The sequence below is a fragment of the Sander vitreus genome, chromosome 17, assembly GCF_031162955.1.
Source record: "Sander vitreus isolate 19-12246 chromosome 17, sanVit1, whole genome shotgun sequence".
In the NCBI taxonomy this organism is placed as follows: domain Eukaryota; kingdom Metazoa; phylum Chordata; class Actinopteri; order Perciformes; family Percidae; genus Sander; species Sander vitreus.
The window spans coordinates 6,906,077-6,928,809 of NC_135871.1; the positions used below are offsets into that span (position 1 = coordinate 6,906,077).

The 22,733-nt window shown below is 40.8% G+C and overlaps 1 protein-coding gene across 1 annotated transcript in view; it reads right to left on the reverse strand.

The window, feature by feature from the left end:
* adgra1b (adhesion G protein-coupled receptor A1b) overlaps positions 1-22,733 on the reverse strand; it is a 213,048-nt gene that overhangs the window by 69,886 nt on the left and 120,429 nt on the right. The gene's annotated exons all lie outside the window — the stretch shown is intronic.

Consider the following 22,733-nt stretch of genomic DNA (forward strand, 5'->3'; position numbering starts at 1 on the left):
TGCTTTGAGCACCACCACAAATAAAGTTACACTGACTTCTACTGTATTAGCTTGGTTCAATGCCTCTGATATTCACGATTCAAATAGGTCTGTTTTTGTGATCATTCCAAGTTGGCAAATACCTCAGCCAATCTGTGTGGGCCTGATTAAGAATATGGACGTCATCTTGTACCAGAGCAAAACAAAAGTAGCTACATCCATGAAAAATAGTGACAGAAAAATGGTGGCAAGTGCAGATGAGATCAATGAAGCTGTACAGGTTGCTTTAAGTCAAAGTCAGAAATAACATCTCTTACATCTTTGATCACTGTGACAAATGTTAACTTCAAGCTGGATTCATACTTTAAGCAAAGAGTTCAGAGCAGTCCAAGGTTTTATTTTATATATTTAGTTCAGCCTCCGATTTAACCTGTTGATAGCGCCATGGCGACACTAGACTGATGCATAGACTGATCCCCATGGGTTTACATTCCTTCATGTACTTTGTGATAGGGAGTGATGGTGTGCTGCGCATACAGACTAGGGGTGCAAGATATATCGACTCAATATCGTTATTGCAATATATCGAAAGTGTCGCAATAAGTATGCAATATTTTGTTTATTTTGTGGAGCGCCGCGTCCCGTCCGTTGGCTGTGTGGCTTAGTTGTGTTTGATTTAGAGCCCGCTTGAAACGCTATAATGATCATGTTTCATTGGCCAGTTACCGTGCCACTTGCACATGTTAGTGCACGTCAGCGCACGGGTCCACTACGTGACAAACCCTATGGAGCGTACCACGTGTGTGCATATTTCGACAGAGTGACAGTGTGAGTGAAGAAATAGATAGACAACAAAACGGAACGAATCAGAGAAGCGAAGGAAAAGTTGTGTCCCGTTCTCTTTATTTATTTATTTTATACTGTACAACCAGTGAAACATGTCCTGTTCTGTAGACATGGTCCTTATTTATTTATTCATGTTGTAGCAGTCCAATATGACGGTCAGTTGAAATAAACATTGTGTTGTAAGAAAACTTGTTTAATTTGTTAGGGATCTATTTTGATGCGTTTTCCCGTAACTTTTGTAATTTTACATATGTTTAAAAATATCTAAATTAATATCGATATCGCAATATCACATTTTGTCAATATCGTGCAATCCTAATAAAGACATGACTGGAGTTACAGGTAATACATTTCATTTCGCCTGTGTAACCCTATAAATCCATAACAACTACCAACACAGCCTCAGTTTCTTCTTATCGGGCTAACACTGTAGCCCGGCGGGGATTTCTCAAAACCTGGAGAAATGAAAACCAAAACTATCTGTAAGGCTGGATACCATATGGGGTATTTGAGAGAATATGTTGCTTTGTAATTTGGATAAGTCAACCCTTTAATAGAATTCAACCTTGATTGTTTTTGAGGGGACATTTGACTTCATCATTGATCTTCAATTCCAACATGACATGACTTTGCGTAAACATACACGCCGACTTTCTTAAGCCAAGTGGCGTGTTATGTGTACGCAATTATAGCTATCCGCGTGTATGTCCACACTGTATAAAGCGGACGTAAACATACACGCCACTTGCCGTGTTATCACCACTTGCTGTGTTATCGCCACTTGCCGTGTTATCGCGAGAAGAAAGCGACGGTTGAGTTTAGGACACGTGCCATGCGGTTGGATTTAGGAAGAGAAGAACGGGGTTAGAAGAAACTGACGGTTGGGTTTAGGAAACGTGACACGCGGGACACGATCCCTGGTCTCCTGGGTGAAAGTCCTGTGTTTTACCCATCCACCACCCTGGCCAACCTCCCTACGCAGATTTTTGCCCTTTCATACTATTCGCTACGGCGTAACTTCACACGCTATCGCAAGGTAATGTAAGTCATTGGAGGGGAAACGGCGTTGATAAACACGCTGAAAAGCTTGATAACACGCCAATAATGGTATACGAATTGGCGTGTCATACATACGCCATGTCATGAGATCAGTCTGTCAATTCAGTCAAATTCCAGGTGAGCTGAAGCACTGACTTCCGAGGATGGTGTCTCAGAGACTGGGAAGCTTTGGCTTAGAAGATATGAGCACTTCATAATATTCCAAAAGTGTTTTTAGATAGCTCCTCACTGTGTGCAATCATTACTGAAAACATGGCATCTGTGTCTCTATTCTCGCAGTGTTAATGAGCAGACAAAGTAAAGGTTTGGATGCATCATTAAGTAAATAACATTCATATTCTTGACCATTCGAGGTAAAGAAACGGCTCACCAGCAAGCGCATACAGAGAGAGAAAGCCAATACCAAAAACCCTTTTATATATTCATGTATTCATTCACTCGCTAAAACCATTCATTACCTGTTTATTCACCAACATAGCCACTCTGAATACTGCTGAACGAGCTATAATTGGCCTGTTTGCGAATAAGACTGAGTTGGCCCAACTGGAATCCCAAGAAAAAGGACTGCATCCGGTCCATAACAATATACCTTTTTATCATAGGCTGAGAAAGGATTTCAGACAGACATGCACACACACGCACACACACACACACACACACACACACACACACACACACACACACACACACACACACACGTGTCGTCCTTTTGGAGTCGGTCCAGGTCGTGTTTTACGATCACCACATTTTCTCTCCCACGCTCACGCTTCTCAACTTTGATTCAGCTGCAGGGCAGGGAGACAGGATTAATGGGCGGTCATTTGGTGCAGCGATAACAGTTGGCTATCACACAAAGTGGGTGTGCGAGCACTGCCCGAGAGGTGAAACACAGTCATAACTTCGGATTAGGCCGCAGGGATAAACCTATGAGCTCCCCTTCATTCAGTGTATGTAAGAGTTCTGTTATTTTCCAATTGCTGCGTTCACTTATTTTGGGTCATCGTCCAATCCAATGGAGAAAAAGACAACACATTGATAGCATCATGGTCATGTTGAGCCACTAATTCATTCATCAATAGATTTCTCGCTTCTGTTGTCGGCTGATGTTATTTCAGACACACTCCAATTAGAAGCTGCTGTACTGCGCCAATATCAAATGTCACAACTCGTCCGTCCCTCGCTGTGCTGTCAAGACTGTAGATTTAACGAGAGAGTGTGTATTCCACTCCAACAACGCGATTAAAGTAGATCTCCATTTGAGGAGAGAGGGGGGTAGAACAATTGCAGTCTCTTTGGGCCTTTTCAGATTGTAATTTGAGATTCGGCTCGGAGGTGAAATGAATGTGAACTGATGTGTGTGTGTGTGTGTACTTATGTGTGTGTGTGTGTATGTGTGTGTGTGTGTGTGTGTGTGTGCTTCGCAGATTGAATCATTCAATTACTTTGCAGTCGCTATTTGATTTTAGGCCGTGTGTGGTGTTTATGACAATCTCTCAATTTTGGCAAGCCAAGGCCAAGTATTGATCTCATAAATGTATGCCATCAAACTGTCTGAGGGGGAAAAAAGGTGAACTCAATAAATTAACTGGAATGAAATAATTATGCTGCGTATGTAATTGAGTGTAACCCTAACACAAACACATGGAGATTTGAGATGTGTGTATGTTGTCTCCTGTCCGTGATGTATAGTGTGTATTAACTGATAGTACTAACCATTGAGATATGTTGGCCCATAGTGCCTTCTCCCATATTTGATTCAGCGGCAAGAAAGCTGTGAGAGCTGTTTAAGTGTCTCCATGGTAACCTGTCTGTAAAGTGGAGTGACTTAACAATTTCGTGGCAGAAAAGGGGGCTAGCGGGCGATTCGTGCGTTAAGTGCCTTTACGTCAACACGGGTAGACATGAATATGCATGACTGTGGGGAGCTGGGGTTCATTCATCAGAAAAACCAACATGTCCAACATGCTACAGAGAGATGGCTGGCTGTAGACCTCCACTTGGGAACATGATTAACCACTCTCTCAACCTCCTCTTCAGCAGAGATCAAACTGTTAAGATTTTAAAGATTCTTTAAAAAAAAAAAGAGAAGTAATTACATTTTTATACGTGATTTGATCAACCCCCAGGAACATGTAGATTTTCTTGTGAGCTTGATGATGCAAGATAAGGAGTGGCCTGAGAGCCGCTCAGTGATGATAATTCAACAGCAGGCTGTATAGGATTTCACCGACACAGTGGTGTGTCGTCCCTGGAATTGCACCTACACACACACGCACACACGCACACCTGCTGTTGTGTAAATGAATGAGACGCTAGAGGCGTCATCGCTGTCTGCATAGACAAATCACGCTGAGGACAAAGAACAAAAGCTTTGGAGGTGAATCACCTCCATGCACGCACACGCACACAAACACACACACACAAACACACACAACTAAACATCATAACGGAACTTCTACGGTCCCATCATTGTGGTAGATGATGCAACAAGCTGACTGTTTCCAGCTGAAGCCTGCAGCAGGGAGGCGGCCACCAATCAAGACACACACACACACACACACCACACACACACACACACACACACACACACCTTTCAGCCAGGACAATGAAATTTACCGCTCAGCGCTGTGTGTAAAGGCAAAGGCTGCACTGAGAACATTACATGGCGAATCACCATAAAAGCCTTCACACTATAATGACGTTAAGAACATGGTAGTGCTACATGCATATTGTTTGTCATTAAAAGAGCCGTTTTGTTAACCAGCACAGCAATTTCAAATGTGAATTATTCACATATTCATAGCTTGAATGTATTTAAGCTACCATTAGCATTGTCTAGAAATGTGATTGTCTTCAGTGGCCTGTTCTCTCATTTTGCATTTAGCTTCTTGCCTGGATAATACCTATGGGCATTGTCAGGGCAAATCTAACGGATCTGGGAAGGAAATTAAAGCACAGAAAAGGGGAGAAGGAAAGTGCTGTGTATTTATGGCCTCCTTTTACCATATTAATCCCTTCCTACTAATCCTTCAGCTGCACCAAATAAAACTGTAATGGCTTTGGTGGTCATCTTTCTCTAATCGGGCTGATGATGAGCTCACTGGGCGAAAATGACAAACCCAGGCCAGTGTGTATGAGAGGCTGTATAGGAAGTAATTCATACTTCTGTCTTACACACACTATCATAATCTTGCATATACACCACTATACTCATACACACACACACTATTATAATCATTTTACATGTATGTATGAGAGGGTATAGTCGTGTATGTGAGAGAGTATAGTTGTGTGTGTGTGTGTGTGAGAGTATACTAGTGTATGTGTGAGAGTATAGTAGTGTATGTGAGAGAGAGTATAGTATGTGAGAGAGTATAGTATGTGAGAGAGTATAGTAGTGTATGTGAGAGAGAGTATAGTATGTGAGAGAGTATAGTAGTGTATGTGAGAGAGAGTATAGTATGTGAGAGTATAGTAGTGTATGTGTGAGAGTATAGTAGTGTATGTGAGAGAGAGTATAGTATGTGAGAGTATAGTAGTGTATGTGAGAGAGAGTATAGTAGTGTATGTGAGAGAGAGTATAGTATGTGAAAGTATAGTAGTGTATGTGAGAGAGTATAGTAGTGTATGTGAGAGGGTATAGTAGTGTGTGAGAGAGCATATAGTTGGGTATGTGAGAGAGAAAGTATAGTTGTGTGTGAGAGAGTATAGAAGTGTGTGTGAGAGAGTGTAGAAGTGTGTGTAAGAGAGTATAGAAGTGTGTGTGTGAGAGTATAGTTGAAAAGGAAGTTGGTTTGATCAATCAGGAAGACTTCATTAAATTCTCACGTCCTCATTGGCTAAAGGGGCCATTTTAAATGATCATTACCCGGTGGGCTTTCTGCTTTGAAAGTACAGCTAGCACCAACTCAGAGGAACAAGGAACATTTAAATCAAGCAGCAGAAACTTTGATAAAAACAACCTTGTTGGACGTAAAAATGTATTCTTATCTTATTTAGTTTCTTTTTTGAGGTCAGTTTTTGTTTGTGGAAGTAAATGGTAATAAGGAAAACATTGCTATCTTTTTCACTGATGTGTTCAGAGAATTGTGAGAGAAACTGACAATTTGGGACATGACAGTCATTTTGGAAAGATTAATTTCTGAGCTCAATGGTCAATGGCAGAGGCAATGCAGAACATTTTAGTTGGGAATGACAACGCTGAAATGAATGAAGACCCCCCCCCCCAGTACATTTTGAGACTTCAAATAATTTTGTGGTTCCAGAAAATGACTTTATTTTCAATGAAACAGTTATAAAAATGAATTCTAGAAACTGTAGACCCACTAGCCGATGACGGTAACCATGGCATTCAATTATTTTTGGGCCTGGTGAACTCCATCAGTGAGGAAGTGCATTATTGTCAAGACAATTAATAAAGACTAATTAAAGGCCAGTGACAATTTCTGCTTCACAATGTTGAACAATAAAATAAAATAACAAAATGGTTTCCTTTTTAGTCGGAATGATTATTCCATTTTCAATTGTTTCAACAAGACATTAATAATGTATTAGGAAATGGTGAGTTATTGACAACGATGCCTCATCAATTTAGTCAAGTTCAACAGGCAACAGATTTTAATAATGTATGTTCAGGAGTTCTCGGAAGTCATTCCTGACCAAATCCCTGAGGGTTTTTTAATGCAGAATCCATAGTTTCCTTGAAATCCTCGAATTTTTTCAGGACTGGCAACCGCAGGCAGTTAATGCATGTGTTTGCGGTGGGTAAATGACAGCCTTGTCTGAGGGGCAGCTCAGGGAGAAAATCCACTGAAGGTAGTGGGGAGAAGCCCAGGGGTGAATTGCATTTGCTCCCGTCGCAAAGGCCAGGATACCCCCCAAGTTGCAAGGGTCCCTCTTGCTCTGAAAAAGAAATACACCAACGAACACCAAAAAAGAAATTAAAACTAGCATGTAGAAAACTTTTAAAAAGGAGGGAAAGACAAAGACAGACAGAAGGGCATATGAAAAGATTTTTATTCCATAATTAGCAATAATGCTTACCCTCAACATCCAGCAGGTAGTCGCTCCAAAATGCAACCACACATGATTGCATGAAATTCAACTGCTGTTCTAGTACATCAGCTGTGAGTGGGGGACGGCTCGTGACAAAACGGCGGTCTGAAAGCATCTGGGTGCATTCTTATTGCATCAAGAACACCAAGGGTCTTCATCCCCTCCCTGGATCTGTAAAAATGTATCATGAGAAGATACAAATATCTGTTTTCAAATTGGATAAATTATCACACAGCACATGAAAGGGATGACTTACGAGACAGTTCAGTGTTTTTGATTATGCAAAAAGGCCTTGTCATTGACAACTATCTAAAACGTGATGTTCTTTAAGTTATTTTATATGATGCATGCAAGCCTTTATTCGGAGTGTTTGTAAGGTTGTACACTGGCTTTTAAAAATATATGTTGAAATCTTTTATTATTACATTGTAAGGTGTTCGGGTCTGTGGGACCCGTTTTTAATGTTTGGTAAAAGAAAAATTATGGTATTTATTATTTCTTCTAACTCAAACTCACTGGCCTTGGCTCATTTTCTGTGAAGAACATAAAAGAATAACTTATTTTCAATGACTGCACACGGTACACCCCCCCTACACATAACTATTACATATGAGGTGTTCGCGTCTACTGGACCAGAGTGTAATTATTACAGTGTAATAATTGTAGGTGCTATGAAACTTAACTGTGTCCTCCTCCTAATTGGGCCTGCTGTGTGTGTGTGTGTGTGTGTGTGTGTGTGTGTGTGTGTCTGTGAGTCTCTTTGTGTGTCTGTTTGTCTGTATGTGTGCGTGTCTGAATGTAGGTGCTTTGAAACTATGTTGTCTTTCTGCACCTGCTATTCCCACACAAAGTTACAAAATTGTACATAAATTGTTATGGCTGTATTGATTTAAAAGCCTAATAATGTGATGGGTCCACCAGACCCAGGAACATTGGCTGTGTAACAAAAATATGAACACCTTAGAAGGGTTTATTATGTTTGCTAAAAAATGGAGTTACACAAACCTTTGAAGTGCTCTACTACTGTGTCCTCTCTCATGTAACAGCAGATTTAATTCTGAAACCTGATTTCTGAAATTATTTCACACAGCTTGCTCAAACTTGCTTGATCATATTAACTAGCACTAGCTAGTGGAGATATTGCAGAGTTTTCAATGGAAAATGGCTAGCCCGTGTTGTATGTGGGTAGCAACCATAGACTGTTGATATATACAGTCTGTGGTAGCAACTAGCTAGCGGCGCTAACGTCACGACCATGCTAACATGAATTTGGGGGGACACTACAGATAGGATGAAGTTAATAAAAAAGGGTCCTTGGCTATTTTTTAATCAACTTACCTCTTCCTGGATTTCGACGACGATCCACCGAAATGCTGTCTCGTCTGGTAACGGGGTCCATTGAGCTAGCTAGAAGTAGTAGCTCTAGCGCTGGAGCCAGGTCTGACTGGATTTGCAGTTCCATCCCTGAATAATCTCTGCATCTCCGAATCAGAGCTCTGTTGGACTTGATTTCATTGTCGAGACATCATTGACAATAGCTCACCATTTCCTAAAATATTATTTAGAAGACCCACAGCTTCAGTTAGCCTCTCTCTGTCCATTACAGCACCACTTCAGCCAAACTAGTATAATGACAGTGCAGGATTTTGACCGTCAAATACCGCTTCTTCTTTGTCAACCAATCAGGAGCTGAGTAATCAAACTCCCTTCCGTTTCAATCAAACTCTCACACACACACACTACTATTCTCTCTCACACACTACTATATTCTCTCGCATAAACAACTACACATTCTCACATATTCAACTATATACTCTCTCACACACTACTATTCTCTCTCACATACACTAGTATACTCTCTCACATACACTAGTATACTCTCTCACATACACTAGTATACTCTCTCACATACACGACTATACCCTCTCATACATACATGTAAAAGGATTATAATAGTGTGTGTGTATGAGTATAGTGGTGTATATGCAAGACTATAATAGTGTGTGTAAGACAGAAGTATGAATTACTTCCTATATGGCCTCTCATATAAATGTGATGCAGTGCAAGTCAGAAAAACAAGAATAAGTGTATTCATCAAACCAAACCCACCCAGGATAAAACATCCGCCCACTGTGCTTAGTCATAACATTATTAAAATTCTAGCCTCCACATTTTTTAAAGTCAACAAAGGTTGTTTTTGTTTCTCACAATCCTTGCTGGAAACATATTATTTACTTATCTACAGCTAAAAGGATTATAACATCGAAAAGTTTAGACTTTTTGTCTGTAATGTTGCAAAAAAAGTGAAATTCGTTGAAACTTCTCCGTCTTGATTTATAATATGCTCCAAACACTCAGTCAACTTAGTGTTTAATGGGGATGGGAGTTTAGTTCAAGTGTACATGGACATTTCGATACTTGAACTAGAGGTCTTCATGGGTCTGCTCAGTTCCTACAGTAACCAAGACCTGACCCGGGATGCAAGTTGGGTGGGTCCAAATTCTACTCAATCTAAATGGTTGTTGATTGGCGGCACGTCATGCCACAGTTGTGGACTCGAGTCAGATAACTGCAGACTTGCATCATGAATCTGATGACTTAACTTGACAAACCTAACAGACATGCAACTTGACTTCACTTCAACTTTTGAGTCGGTCAAGCATGTAACTGTTCTGCACACAGAGCAGTTGAAAGCAAATTAATCGTGGTTCTTGGTAAGAAGTTCATGGCAGAGTTCGGCAAAAGCTAAGGGCCGTAGGTTTAGTTTCAACTTCGGGCAGAACAAATATGAAGCTGGGGGCCTGGTGGTCTTTTCAACGGGAAATTTTGAGCATCCTGGTGTACTGGAGCCGAGAGATTCCCAGCCGTCCCCACATCACAAAAAACCGTGTTTCCAAAGCTGCTTTGTGAAAAAGCACATCAGCAGCCTGTTGCCTGTAAACTTCACCACTGATATTTCGAGTAAAGCTGATAAGCTGATGAGAGACATTGGGCTAACGAGCATGAACAAGAAAGCGATATATATTATTTAACAACCACAGTGCTACTCTGTAAATAGCGATTTCTTTTCACAAACTGGCTAAAATGAAAGCTCTGGGTGTGTAGTCTAACTGTTTTAACTGTTATAGATAAATAAATTTACATTTCGACAAAATCTTGTGAACTTAATGATGTCATCGGACTTTTCGAACTTTTCGGTCCTACTTTGTCTTTTGTATAGATTAAACAAACAAGATAAACCTGAGTTTTAGAGGTGTTGTTGGGTGGATTTCTATACCTTTGGACAGGGCCAGGCTAGCTGTATCCCAATCTGTATACCAAAGTAAGCCAACCTTCTCCTGGCTCCAGCTTCACACTGAACAGACAGATATGAGAGTGGTATTGATCGGCTCTAATTCTGGGCATATTTCACAAAATGTCAAACCGTTTCTTAAAAGCCTACAGGTAGTGAGTATTTGATACTCAAAAGATTTCAGTTGAGTTTTCCTCTCATTTAAGTGTAATTCTCCCTTTTTGTATAACACAGAGGACATTTAAATGCAGATGTGATGATTTTCACAAGTGAAAGTTATATTTATTAAGAAATTCCTTAAAGTTGTATCTACCAGTTTTTATGTAATGCACGCACTTTTGATGTGTTGGTCCATAGCTGCTGTTTGGTATTCTGTACCAGTTGCCAAGTCTTGGTCATGCTGAGGAATCTAAGACACTTCAACGTGAGCAAGGATAGGAAGGAGGATTTATTGGAGCGCTCTTGTGCCTCAAACACACATCCCTTTAATCGATCTGTTGAAGCATTACCATAGTCAGCTCACTTTGACTGTTCAGCTTTTCCCCATACCCTTCCATGTTTTGATCAATGAAGGCCTCATTCATAGTCAACCCAACCCCCCCTCCCTCCAGCTACAGTTGGACCAGAGCCAATTGACTCATACATGTAGTGAAAAGAGGAGAAGGAGGCTTGTATTTCTCAATCAGGACCATCATTCTAACGATCAGGCAGGCAGCAATTTCTCCAGCGCCATGATGGTGATGGCCATGATGGGAATGGCAGTTCTCTTAATAAGATGAAAAAAAAAGGTGATGATCGGAGCTTACTATGAGCAAATGAAATCCCCTGGGATCTGCACTCGATTCGTCAGCCATTTAATCGGTTAAACAGGGGTAATAAACTCGTGTCAATCTACTGCTGATTTAGCACACTGGCAGTGAAACGCTGGCCTGAGCCATGTGGTAATAGAGCTGGACTGTACTAGTGAGATGCTAATGTGACTTCAAATATACATCAAAATACCTAGCTCAATTTCGAAATGCATGGACATGCACTGTGTTGGCAGCAGCTCTAATGATTCCCATCCATAAAGTGATGATAAAAATACACCACATGCTACAGTTTTATGACGTTATTGGACAGTAGACAGCTAACAGAAATGTGAAACAACATGCAACAAAGGGCCCCTGTCAGACTCAAACCACAGGGTATTGGGATTACATGGTCAGCATCTTCACCCTCACCCCCTATACCTGCTATTTCTGATCAATCTGAGCCAACACAGAGTCCCTGGGTCCACACAGAAAGGTCAAAAGCGTGATGGAACCTTTTTGTTGTATGGTGACAGCGGTGCAAACCACTGACCGACATTCATTTATTACTTTAATAAATTTCAGGGACAGCACACTGTTAGCATCATAAGTGAGTCATGCAGCTACAGTATACTAGCCAGTAGAGCTGAAACCATTAGTCAAATAATTGATTAGCTGATTGACAGAAAATTAATAAGCAACTATTAACATAACACCGCATGTTTTTTCAAAAGCCCTGAGTTTTAAAATAACTTAAACTTGGTGTCATTTCCCCTTAGCCTCTCTGACTGGACCGGCAAATGAATGGAGCAAAAGTTCTATTACTGGGGAACTATCGCCATTCATTCTGTGAACTCTCTGGGCTAGATTTATCAAGCTGTTTGCGCCTGTTTCCAGGCGTTAATTGTTTGCAAAGACTTACTTAACAGATGCGGGCTATTTACAAACGGGGCGCACTTGGGTAAAATCGCAGATTGCCTACCACATGAGTGAGAAGAGACAAGTTGCGCTTTCAATATGCCTTAGTGGGAGGGTCATGGGGAAAGTGGGAGTTCCACCCAAAAAGGTTAGAGGATACGCGTTAAGTGAGCCTATTTATATATTCCGCGGCATTTACAAAGACTGCCAGTAAGAGCGCGCCTCTATTCTGTGGGGGGAAATTCACCGCCTCTCAAAAGCAGGTCTAAACCAGGAAGCACGTTTTCCTGTGTGTAAAAATGTACCTTATTCAATGGCAGCAGTGATCCGAGCAAGGCGAAGGCATAGGCCAAGACGGCGAGCAGACAGGATTTATGCCACGAGAATCACTCTTTTCCAATTAATCGAACCAGAAATCATCCGACGTTACAGATTAAGCAGCCATACACTAATTCAATTACTGGACGAAATCAAAGATGACCTGGAACCTCTCACTGAGCGTTCACATTCCATCCCAGCACATGTTAAACTCCTGGCAACATTACAAATATGGCATCCAATACACTTTGCACAAAAACTAAATAAGAAAAACGCCTCCATGTCTGTTCCATTTTTGATAAACAATTTTGCGATTATTTAACTATATAACACTCTCTTTAATGACTTTACCCCATCGGTTGGGTTGACTTGGGTCATAACAGACCCGTACAGACACATACCTTCATTCTCTACAGAGATCTCAGCAGTATCTATGCCGTCCACACCTTCCACCTGTTCGGCAACGAGTGTTTGCTGCACCACCTCTTCAATAGTAGATAGCGTGTCTATTTCTGGTGGACCTGAACCGGTTCTCCTCGATTATGCCCGGTTGTACGCTACCTTCTCTTTTGTTCTGCGCTTTATGTCTTACCACCGTTTTTTTTACCTCCTCCACTTCTCTCCGTGTAGATGATAACGAGTTGATTTTATTTGTTATGGCAATCCAAATTGAATTTTTTTCCGAGGATGCGGATGTTCCGCCCTGTAATATGTTCAGGTTTGTTGTTACTTCATGCACTAATTGGTCAATTTCATCGTCACTAAATGTAAGCTTGCGCTTTCTTTTTCCCGTAGGAAGATCCACGATAGATACATGCGGGCCCATTCTTTGCTCTTTTAGAGGCGCGCTAATTACGCTAGAGGGCGGAGTATGCGCCGATTGCCTGATGGGTGTCAGGTTTGATAAATACGCAGGAAGTATAGCGTGCGCTATTACCGAACTCGCATAAACAGACGCAGCGTAAATTGAGCTAGTGTTAGTAAATCTACCTTTCTGTAACTTAAAAAATAGAAACATCAGTCAAGTTAATTTTTTTAGGAGGCATAAATGAAAATGAGTCAACCTCAACATTTGTTGTGTTCTAGGTTTTATGATGAATATAATTGGGGAACAATTAGATACAAAACAGGATGTCGGCTGTTTACAATGGCTGGCTTCGCCCCTGCTTTATATTGGTGATCGTAGTCTTAATGTTCTTCAGTTCATTGGAAAGTCCAGATGATTTGAGGTCTACAAACATCTTCTTCATGTCATTTTAAAGGGTCACATAAAGTATGTGCTACATACGCTACAATGTGCACCGAGAAGTGATGCTACACTGTTTATCCGTACCATACAACATAATGCCATAATGTGTGCACTTTTCTATGCTCAATGGGCCATGTGGGTAGTCTGGCTATTACCAGACCAAGCTCAATCTTTTAAGATTGAACATTAGTCTGGGGAGTCTGCTCTGTATTTTCTACTGCACAAGATCAACGGCAATAGTTCAAATGACTCTGTATGCAATTGGATAGTCCTTCAACCAATCAGACCAACGATCAGGGTGACGTAGCAGCGACAGCGGCATCAACGGGTTGCTGCGCTTCGGTGGCCGCCATGTTGAATGTAAACAAAAAGCCGCTTGCCGTCGCTTCTCTATCGTCATCGTGTTAAACCCGCCAATAGCGCACCAGGTGGATAAGCCAGTTTGTGATTGGTCCCCGCAGATTTGTAACGGATCCATTCCATCATTTAATTGACCTATAGTGAATCTGACACGTGTTCCTTCTGTACTCTGTATTTGTCACCAAGCACATGAAAACAAATACAACATTTTACTTGTCTTTGACCCAGGTCCGAGGTATAAAATTAATCTAAATGTATCTAAAATGAATGGCTGCCCATATTAACGTCAGTATTAGATGTCAACTTATCAGCATTTAACACAGTCAACCAAACCACATCAGTGAAATAAACAGACAGATGATTTGGATGGCGCAGAGCTAACACAAGCCAATCTACCCACAGCACACACACATCCATCTACAGAGCCCCCTTTTGGCCCAGATTAGCATCAGACAAGAGAGCACACTTTGAAGATTCTGTCTCAAAAAGTGATTAGCTGGGAGCCAGCCATGTTACCCAACGGGGACTTATTAGCCAGTGTCTACAGTGACCACAAAGAGACAGAGACAGAGGGAGGCAGAGAAGTCATTCATCAAAGATTTGTTTTCACCCTGATTAGGAAACAAGCACAGTAATGGTGTTAACAACCCACTGACCTTTGTCTCATCACCCCGTTTAACATGTTTCAGAATGCTACAATCATACTTGATTCAAGCGTTGTAATCTCGAAAAAAGGTAGAACAAAGAGATCTGAAGCGATTGTTTTTGATCGATTTTTTTGCTTGTTCCAAGTTGGACTGTGCAATCAATGATTTAGCTTAGGTTAGGAGGATACAGCCTGGCTCTTTTTCACCGAGGAGTACCATCCATTCTTTAACAAATCAACACTAGCATGGATCAAGTAAATTGTATAATGCTCACTGGTGAATTAATAACACATGTAAAACTGGTCACATCTGTAAAATTGCTAATTAATTACCTATTCAATTATTGTGGAGTAGAGTAATATGAGTACAGGGTACAAGGCAGTATAAATGTGTGATACTGATGTGTGTTGATATTGCAAATAATTTCATAAATATTTACACAAAAAAACATCATATGCAATTATAATGTAATACAAACGTTTTAAAACATTGTATGCTTATACACTGTATACTTATAAAAAAATCTTATTGAATATTTTCATCTGAGGTTATTGCCATAGCTTTTCAGTGACAGCACTCTACAATCAAGGCAACGCATTGATAACAATGGAAACAATAAGCATAACCGTGTAATAATGCTGTTGTTGTGCACGTAGCAGTAGGTACCCAGTAAGTAATTCCTTGGTACCCATGCAATCTGTAATCTAAAGTTACCCTGAAAACTCCTGTTCTTCAAACAATTCTATTTTCAATGGAAATATATAATTATCTCCAGTCATTGGTAAATTGAAAGGGAATGTATATTTTAGGGCTAGACACAAGTCTAAAATATCTCTCTTGCAAACCTTAAGATAGGGCTGGGCAATGTATCGATATTATATCGACATCGATATATGCAGCTAGATATCGTTTTAAATTGTGGATATCGCAATATCGTGATACGACACAAGTGTTGTCTTTTCCTGGTTTTAAGCGCTGCATTACACTAAAGGGATGTCCTTTTCGTAATGATTTCTCATCAAACATCTCGTGTGTGTGTCAATTCTTTGTGAAAGCACCAACAGGCAACCCTACAATACAGCCAAAATATCGACATTGATGTATTTGGTCAAAAATATTGTGATATTTGATTTTCTCCATATCTCCCAGTTCTACCTTAGGATAGATATTTTTGCACCAATAACCCTGAGAGAGCTAATTGAACTCAACAAGACCAACAGCTAAACAAACACCATAATGTATGCATGGACATACAGCATGAAGAGGCACAAGACATGCGCCACCTCGACTCTCCTCTCCAGTGTCAGACTGGAGTGGGAGTCAGCTGCTGGTTGAGGGAATGGGTGTGTGTGTGTGTGTGTGTGTGTGTGTGTGTGTGAGTGGGGGGGTGATTTATACCAACAAGCTCATTGCTGCTGTCCCCTCTGTCCTGCGAGAGACACTATCTAGCTCTTTGCCTACGATCCTTTGACCCGGGCACCACCGCTGGCCATCTCCAGCTTCATCAGACTGAAGCCACGTGCCCCCAGTCACAGCATCTGAGGGATCTCAGGGGGTAAGAGATAATTGGTCACTTCATGGCAGTGGGTCTGTCTCAGCCACTCTCTTCAGAAAGAGTTAGCACTGTCATCAAGGCATCATTACAGCAAGAGATTTGACCCAAATATCTGCGCTGAGGCAGATATAAAGATTTGCTCCTTGCATCGACCTCAGATTAATTTAAAAGTCAGTCTGGCTACTTAATGCTGCTCTATTCAAGCAATATTACTTTAGGTTTCCGTGTCCTTAAAGAGGTCGTTCACCAGATTGCCAATAAAAAATCTGTTGATAATGTTTGAGTTTCAACATTTCTTTGTCTGTTCAGCCATGGTGGCTGTCACTGCTCATGTTTCTTTTAGTCAAGCCATTGCTCCTGCTGCTGGAAACGTGTTTCACAACAGTATCACTGTCTGTACCCTAGAGCTGAAACAAATAGTAGCGTAGTAAATTAAATATCACAGAAGTTTAGACTGTTGGTTGGGTAACGGTAACGGTTTCCCTTTTGCAGCCGAGACAGAGAAACATTTGCATTATTATGGAGTCGGTTTCAGGTGACTTGACCAGTATCACACTCCTTTTTTTTCTGTTTTTGGCTAGTCACTAACTTAGCCTGTCTGCTGTTTGGCACTGGGCAGGTAGTGTACGACAGGTGTATCAGAGCTTTATCACAGAAAACAGCTGCCTGCTGCAGCTGGAAATCAGGTTGATGATAGCAGAGTTGTTCGTCCTCCAACAATGATCCAAAATAGAAGAAAAAAAAGGCTACAGTACTATTATGGCTTCACTGACATCATTTTACTTCAGAAATTCCTTGTTTTCCATATGGTGAGTCACTTACACACAGTGATGGGAATAACGGCGTTACTTTTTTTCAGTAACGAGTAATCTAATTGATTACTCTTCCCATCTTCATAACGCCGTTACCGTTACTGCCAAAAAATGCGGCGCGTTACTATATTCAAAGCTGTTTTTTTTCATCAGACCAACTAGATCTCTGAGTCTGAGCCGAGAGGCAAAGACTTTTTTTTTTTTTTACTGTTCTTCCTTGGTTAGTGGGCAGTGCACAATACGACAACAATGCTGACGATTTGCTGAGGTTGAGTAAAATGTCATAGTAAGCCAATCAGAGTTGGGCGAATGTTCGAAAGCACGCATAGTCGGACACACAATGAACAACACAAGCGAGTCAGTCAACGAGAGAGAGAGACAGGTATGGCTTTATGAAATCAAGGAGAGGGTTTACTTTTCCTGCTACAGATTTTCCACCTTGGTCAGAAAATACAGGGGAGACACTTTGTTTCTCTCACTAGGACTCTAGAGTCGCTACTCGCTCGAAAGCTAATCCCCACACACACACACACACACACATGCCGGCTCGACGCACACACCAGCACACAAGAGTAAACATCAGGCCACTTACGTTATTTGCACTACAAAGAGTGTATATATTTGTTATTTATTTTTGGTATAGTGCTTAACAAGCATAAATTAATGTTGCCCAGTTGTGGCCTGTTGAGGTGTTGTGTTATTTGTATCGATCCACTATATAAATATAATATCTACATACATGGCATTTGATTGGAGGCTAGTCTCACTTTGTCCCACAGCAACATTAAAATAGTTTAGATTTGTGTACATTGTTTCTGTTAATGATGTATTGTATTAAGTGTCCATTTCATTATAATATTCAGATTTATCATAAATAATTGAACATGCACATGTCTTTTAAGTTCCATTAAAGAGGGGTGGAGGTGGGCTCACATTTGAGCATTTAAAAATGTACTTGAAAGTAACGCAATAGTTACTTTCTGAAGTAACTAGTTACTTTCATAATTTGTAACTGAATAACTAATTTAGTTACTTTTTGGAAGAAGTAACTAGTAACTGTAACTAATTACTTTTTTAAAAGTAACTTGCCCAAAGGCTGCTCAAAGAGAACATGGTGGTGACTGTGATATGTTTCCCTCAAACAAGCTGCTCAAAAGTGAGCTACAAACCTGCAGCCTCCAGGGAGATTTGTATGAGAAAGGATGCTTGACAGCGGCTAGCACAAGCCAGACTTTAGTTCCACTCCAGGGATGGACCTGCCTTTCGATGTCAGTCTAAATGTAATTTTCACTCAGCTAAAGCACCTCAGGTACCTTCTCGCCTCAGTTCCCGGATTAAGGAGTGAGAGTGAGAGTCAGAGAGAGACAGCAACACAGAGACAACATGATAAATGAAATCAGTGTGTGGCAATCTGTGGATATACAGTATGATTGAATGCATATGTGCAGGCACGTATGTGTGCATACTTTAGAGGTGCTGTATCACCTGTAATGTGTCCTGTATGACCACAATGCACAGGAAATTCACTGCTTTCCTCCATCCACACAATACATATACCACTGAGGGATCGAATGTAATATCACATAGCCAATATTTTCACCTTTAGATCTCAAAACCTGTTAAAGCACCACACCAATATGACAGTTCCATAAACCTAAATATAGATTTCCAAAAAGGTTTCGATATGTATTTTTACTGTTAATTAGTTGTAGGTTTGTCATGATTAACTCGTAGCTGTTAATGAGTTAATCGACTAAAAACATTAACTTGACAACCTAGAAGATGAGTGATAACACGAGATGGGAGAAAAACGTGCTCTGGTTTATTGACATTTCTTTAAACCAAATCACAATTGTCAAGGGCGGATGGAGGCACGGTGCCGCTGCATAATAGCCTCGGGAAATAACTTGTTTTAGTGGAACATGTGTACGTTCAAAGTTCAATGTTTCCGGCGGCATCGGAGCAATCCCAGAAGTGGAACGTGGTGGATATAGACTAACGTTAAGGTGACAAACACACTGGTTAATCCATTCCTTACACTTTTTGTTCTTGCGTCTAAACTGTCAGAAAATGTGCTGGAATTATGGAAAACAAATCACATCGTATTGTGCTCAGTGTGGCAGTCCTGAGAGCTAGCTACCTCGCCTGACTGAGAACACAGTTGGTTCTATGAAAATCCCACCAAGATTTTACTAGTGTCATGCCAGCAGAACCAGCTAACAGAGGCGATGGTTACACTTGTCTTTTTTAATGTGACTTTTGTCATACGATCATGCCATCAACTGTCAAGTCTGTACCCTGCGTGATCGGATCTTGCTCGCATTGGGATCCGATCGGCCAGACCACATGCCGAGGTGGCCTGGCTCGCTTTGAGTTCTGATCTCAGTGAGGTGTTGACAACATGTGGGCACAATTAGGACAATGCATTAAATGTAGGTTTTGCGTCATCTTCCGGAAACAAGGGTGTTAATCTCCCGAGCGGGAGCAGGGGTAAGAGAGGAGGAAAAGCGGGACTGGAGCACGACTGAGACCTGCTGATTTATGGCACTGTGGTCACTGTGGTAGCTGCTGGTTGGAAATAGGCAGAGTTTCCCTTCGATACCGCTGTAACGCTAGCACAAGCTAGCCAGCCTTGGTTGGCAAGGGGCTACCAAATGCTGAACAGGCGACCAAAATGTTCCAATTGATTTACATAAAGTGAAAACCCACAGTGAGAGGGTCAAAAGAGGGTCAAAACATGGACAAAACCCTAAAACAAGTTCATGGCTATTTTAATGTGCATAGTGCCATGGTTAGCTTTGCTAAGCCTCTGTCCTGATTGACAGGTCGCCCTAAAGCATCCCCTACATTATCATCTATTTGAAAATAAATAGGACCATACTTTACAAAATGACCATCATGCTGTATTGAAGGAGAAATGAAATTAGTGATTGAGGCCATAAAATAATTATGAAAATATTTACTGATGTAATAAATCAAATGAGTTTTCAAAGTATTGTCATTTTCTCATAGACTTGTATACAATCAGACTTCATTTTCAAACCGGTGGAGTCGCCCCTGCTGGACATTAGATAGAATGCAGTATCAAGGCACTTCCACATTGGCTTCACTTTTCACCACTTAAGTTACAGTGCCAACATTGGGGACAAGCAGGACTTTCCAAAAACATCAAAAACAAAAGTCATGAACTTTCTTTTGGCGACATCTGAGGTCGCCCAATGTCCTCCCAGATCCATTCTATATGTTTAAATTCTGTAATTTTGTCATCCTGATTGACCTTAATGTAATTTTACTATGTTGGTCGATTCTGTACACGCAACATCTATTACATGGCTTTCCATCCGAGCGGGATCCCTTTTTCCTCTTCTTGAGTCTTCTTCCATTTTTATTTTTTTTACACGTTAAAGGCTTTTGGGGAGTTTTTTTTGTAAAGATGGAGGGTGTTGTATGCTGTAAAGATTGTAAAGCCCCTCGAGGCAAATTTGTGATTTGTGATATTGGGCTATATAAAAAAAATGGACTTGACTTCTAAGCAACGTTCCCCCTCTTTGGTTGTAAATCCCATTTACTCGTGGATGTGAAATGTTCAAAGATTCCCTGGGCTGGTAAGAGTGGAGATCAGTGAAACCTATTTCATTTTTAGTAGTAACATTTTGTGTTGCTACAGGACAAATGGGTCAGACTGTCTACAGTATTAAGTGCTAGATTATACCATCTTGTTTAATCTTATCCAAAGTATGTCCTACAATAAAGCCTGGCTGTTATGCAGCATTCTTTGCTATATAAAATGTGTTAAACTTGTTTTGCCATTCATTGACGAAAAAAGGGCATTGGACCGATGCAATTTATAGTGACAGCATTATCTTTTAATCATCTAAATTTAGTTTATTTGCACAAATACCTAATTTACGCAGATTTTGCAGTGATTCTAGTCAATGCCAGTAGTTTAAAAACAGTGTTATTAACTATTTTTGTGAAATATGTGCACATCTTTAATGATTAACTGACTGTTGATTGTTAACATATAATATATAATAATAATCGAATCGGAAAGCCCTCAAAATTTGCATCCAGTGCTTTTTCTTCTTCTACCAGTTTCTGGTACCAGCCATCTTATTAATGGGACTCATTAATAAGATGAAAGAATGGGAATCATTGGAAGCAATGAGATCTTACTTTTTCAATAATGTATTTCATATGGCTTTTTATAATGTGTTAACTGTACTCTGTCTCTTACTGAGTGGCTGTTGGACACTATTTCGAATTGTATCTAAATGTTCAAGTTTCTTGATCTAGGCTACATCTCACAGTTTGATCCAATATTGGGATAAACCCCTTAAGATGTATCATCTTGTTTTCAAGGGGGTCCCAACATACATACAATGAAATTACATGATTCTAAAGGCTCTTTTAAGAGAAAAGCCTGGATTTTATTTGGGGAGAAATAGCAGACATGCTCACATGGTATCAGGAAAACAACTTTAGCTAAAATTAAATGACTTGTTGAGATTTTAGTTTTTACAATGCACCAAGGGAGCAATTGGCAGGATGTGTCCTCACCTCCCCTCCTCATCGAGCAGCAGATATTTAAAGGCCTTTCCATTGACGCGGCAGTGATTGCGGCAGTTCCCTATCTCCACAGCAGAACAACATTCCACCTTATCTCCATGACCTTCCATAGACAGCCCTCAGCCCTCAATCCAGGGCAGGGGGAGGAGGGAGAGAGGAAGAGAGAGAGAGAGAGAGAGAGAGAGAGAGAGAGAGAGAGAGACAGAGACAGAGAGAGAGAGGTGCACTGGATAACACAACTGACTCTTCATGTGATCCCAAACACCACTGACCTTTGTTGGCTCCCCATAGGAACTCCAGCCTAGGTCTATATCTACAAGACCTAACCTAACACACTCTGCCATCCATCTCAATCCTCAAGGCCACAATGCATTGCATCTACCGTCTCATTACCAACTGGAGCTCCTTCCAAAACTGCCAATCCAGGCCAAAGTACACTCCAGGACCCAGATACATGCCCCAAACAGCCCACTGTGTGTCAATCAATGATCCCAGGGGACGAGATTCTTGTCAGTGTAACTATGGTAAGATATTCTATCTATATAGCGTCTCTTTGTTGTGGCCTGCTCACTAGCCAGAGGCTCCTGAGAAAACTAACACTGTGACCTGACAAGGGGGGAAATATTTCTAGTGTAGAATGTGGATGCGGGTCTTGAATGTTATAATATGTTATAATGGTCTACATTTTTTTTCTGCAATTGCCATTCAATGTATTTACTTTCTGTAATTTCCTGTATTTATAGAAGTTTTCATTATCAGTGGCGGAGTCTGCCACTCCCAAGCTGGATTCAAACAGCCCTCACACACAGGAGGCATTCACAGGAAACGAGGCTTACGTGTTATCCTGCGTTACTGTTTGTAATTTGATCTCATTGATACCAGCCTTACTGTTTACTGTTCACTCTATCTGCTGCTAGTTCACATTAAAAGTTGTTTTTGGCAAAACACAGGATGGCTTTTATTGTGAAGAAGTCACAGGAAACAAATGTATTTGTCACCGTGGTTACCACCGACGGTGAGTGTTCATCTAAAATGCGTTTACAAAACAAGTGAACAGTAATTGTTGGCATTTATTCGTCAGCGGATCATTTCTTATTTTGTCAAGTGAGAAATGGAACAAGGAGCAGCCACAGTTTGTTTAGTTGCACTGTAAACAGACACAGTTGCTTTCCTGTTGTATTTCTGACAAAGTAGCTACTCAAAATGAAATCTGAAATCTTAAAGACTACAGCTTTAAAAGGCATGTTGATTATTGTGAAGATGCAGGTAGGTAATCGAAGATG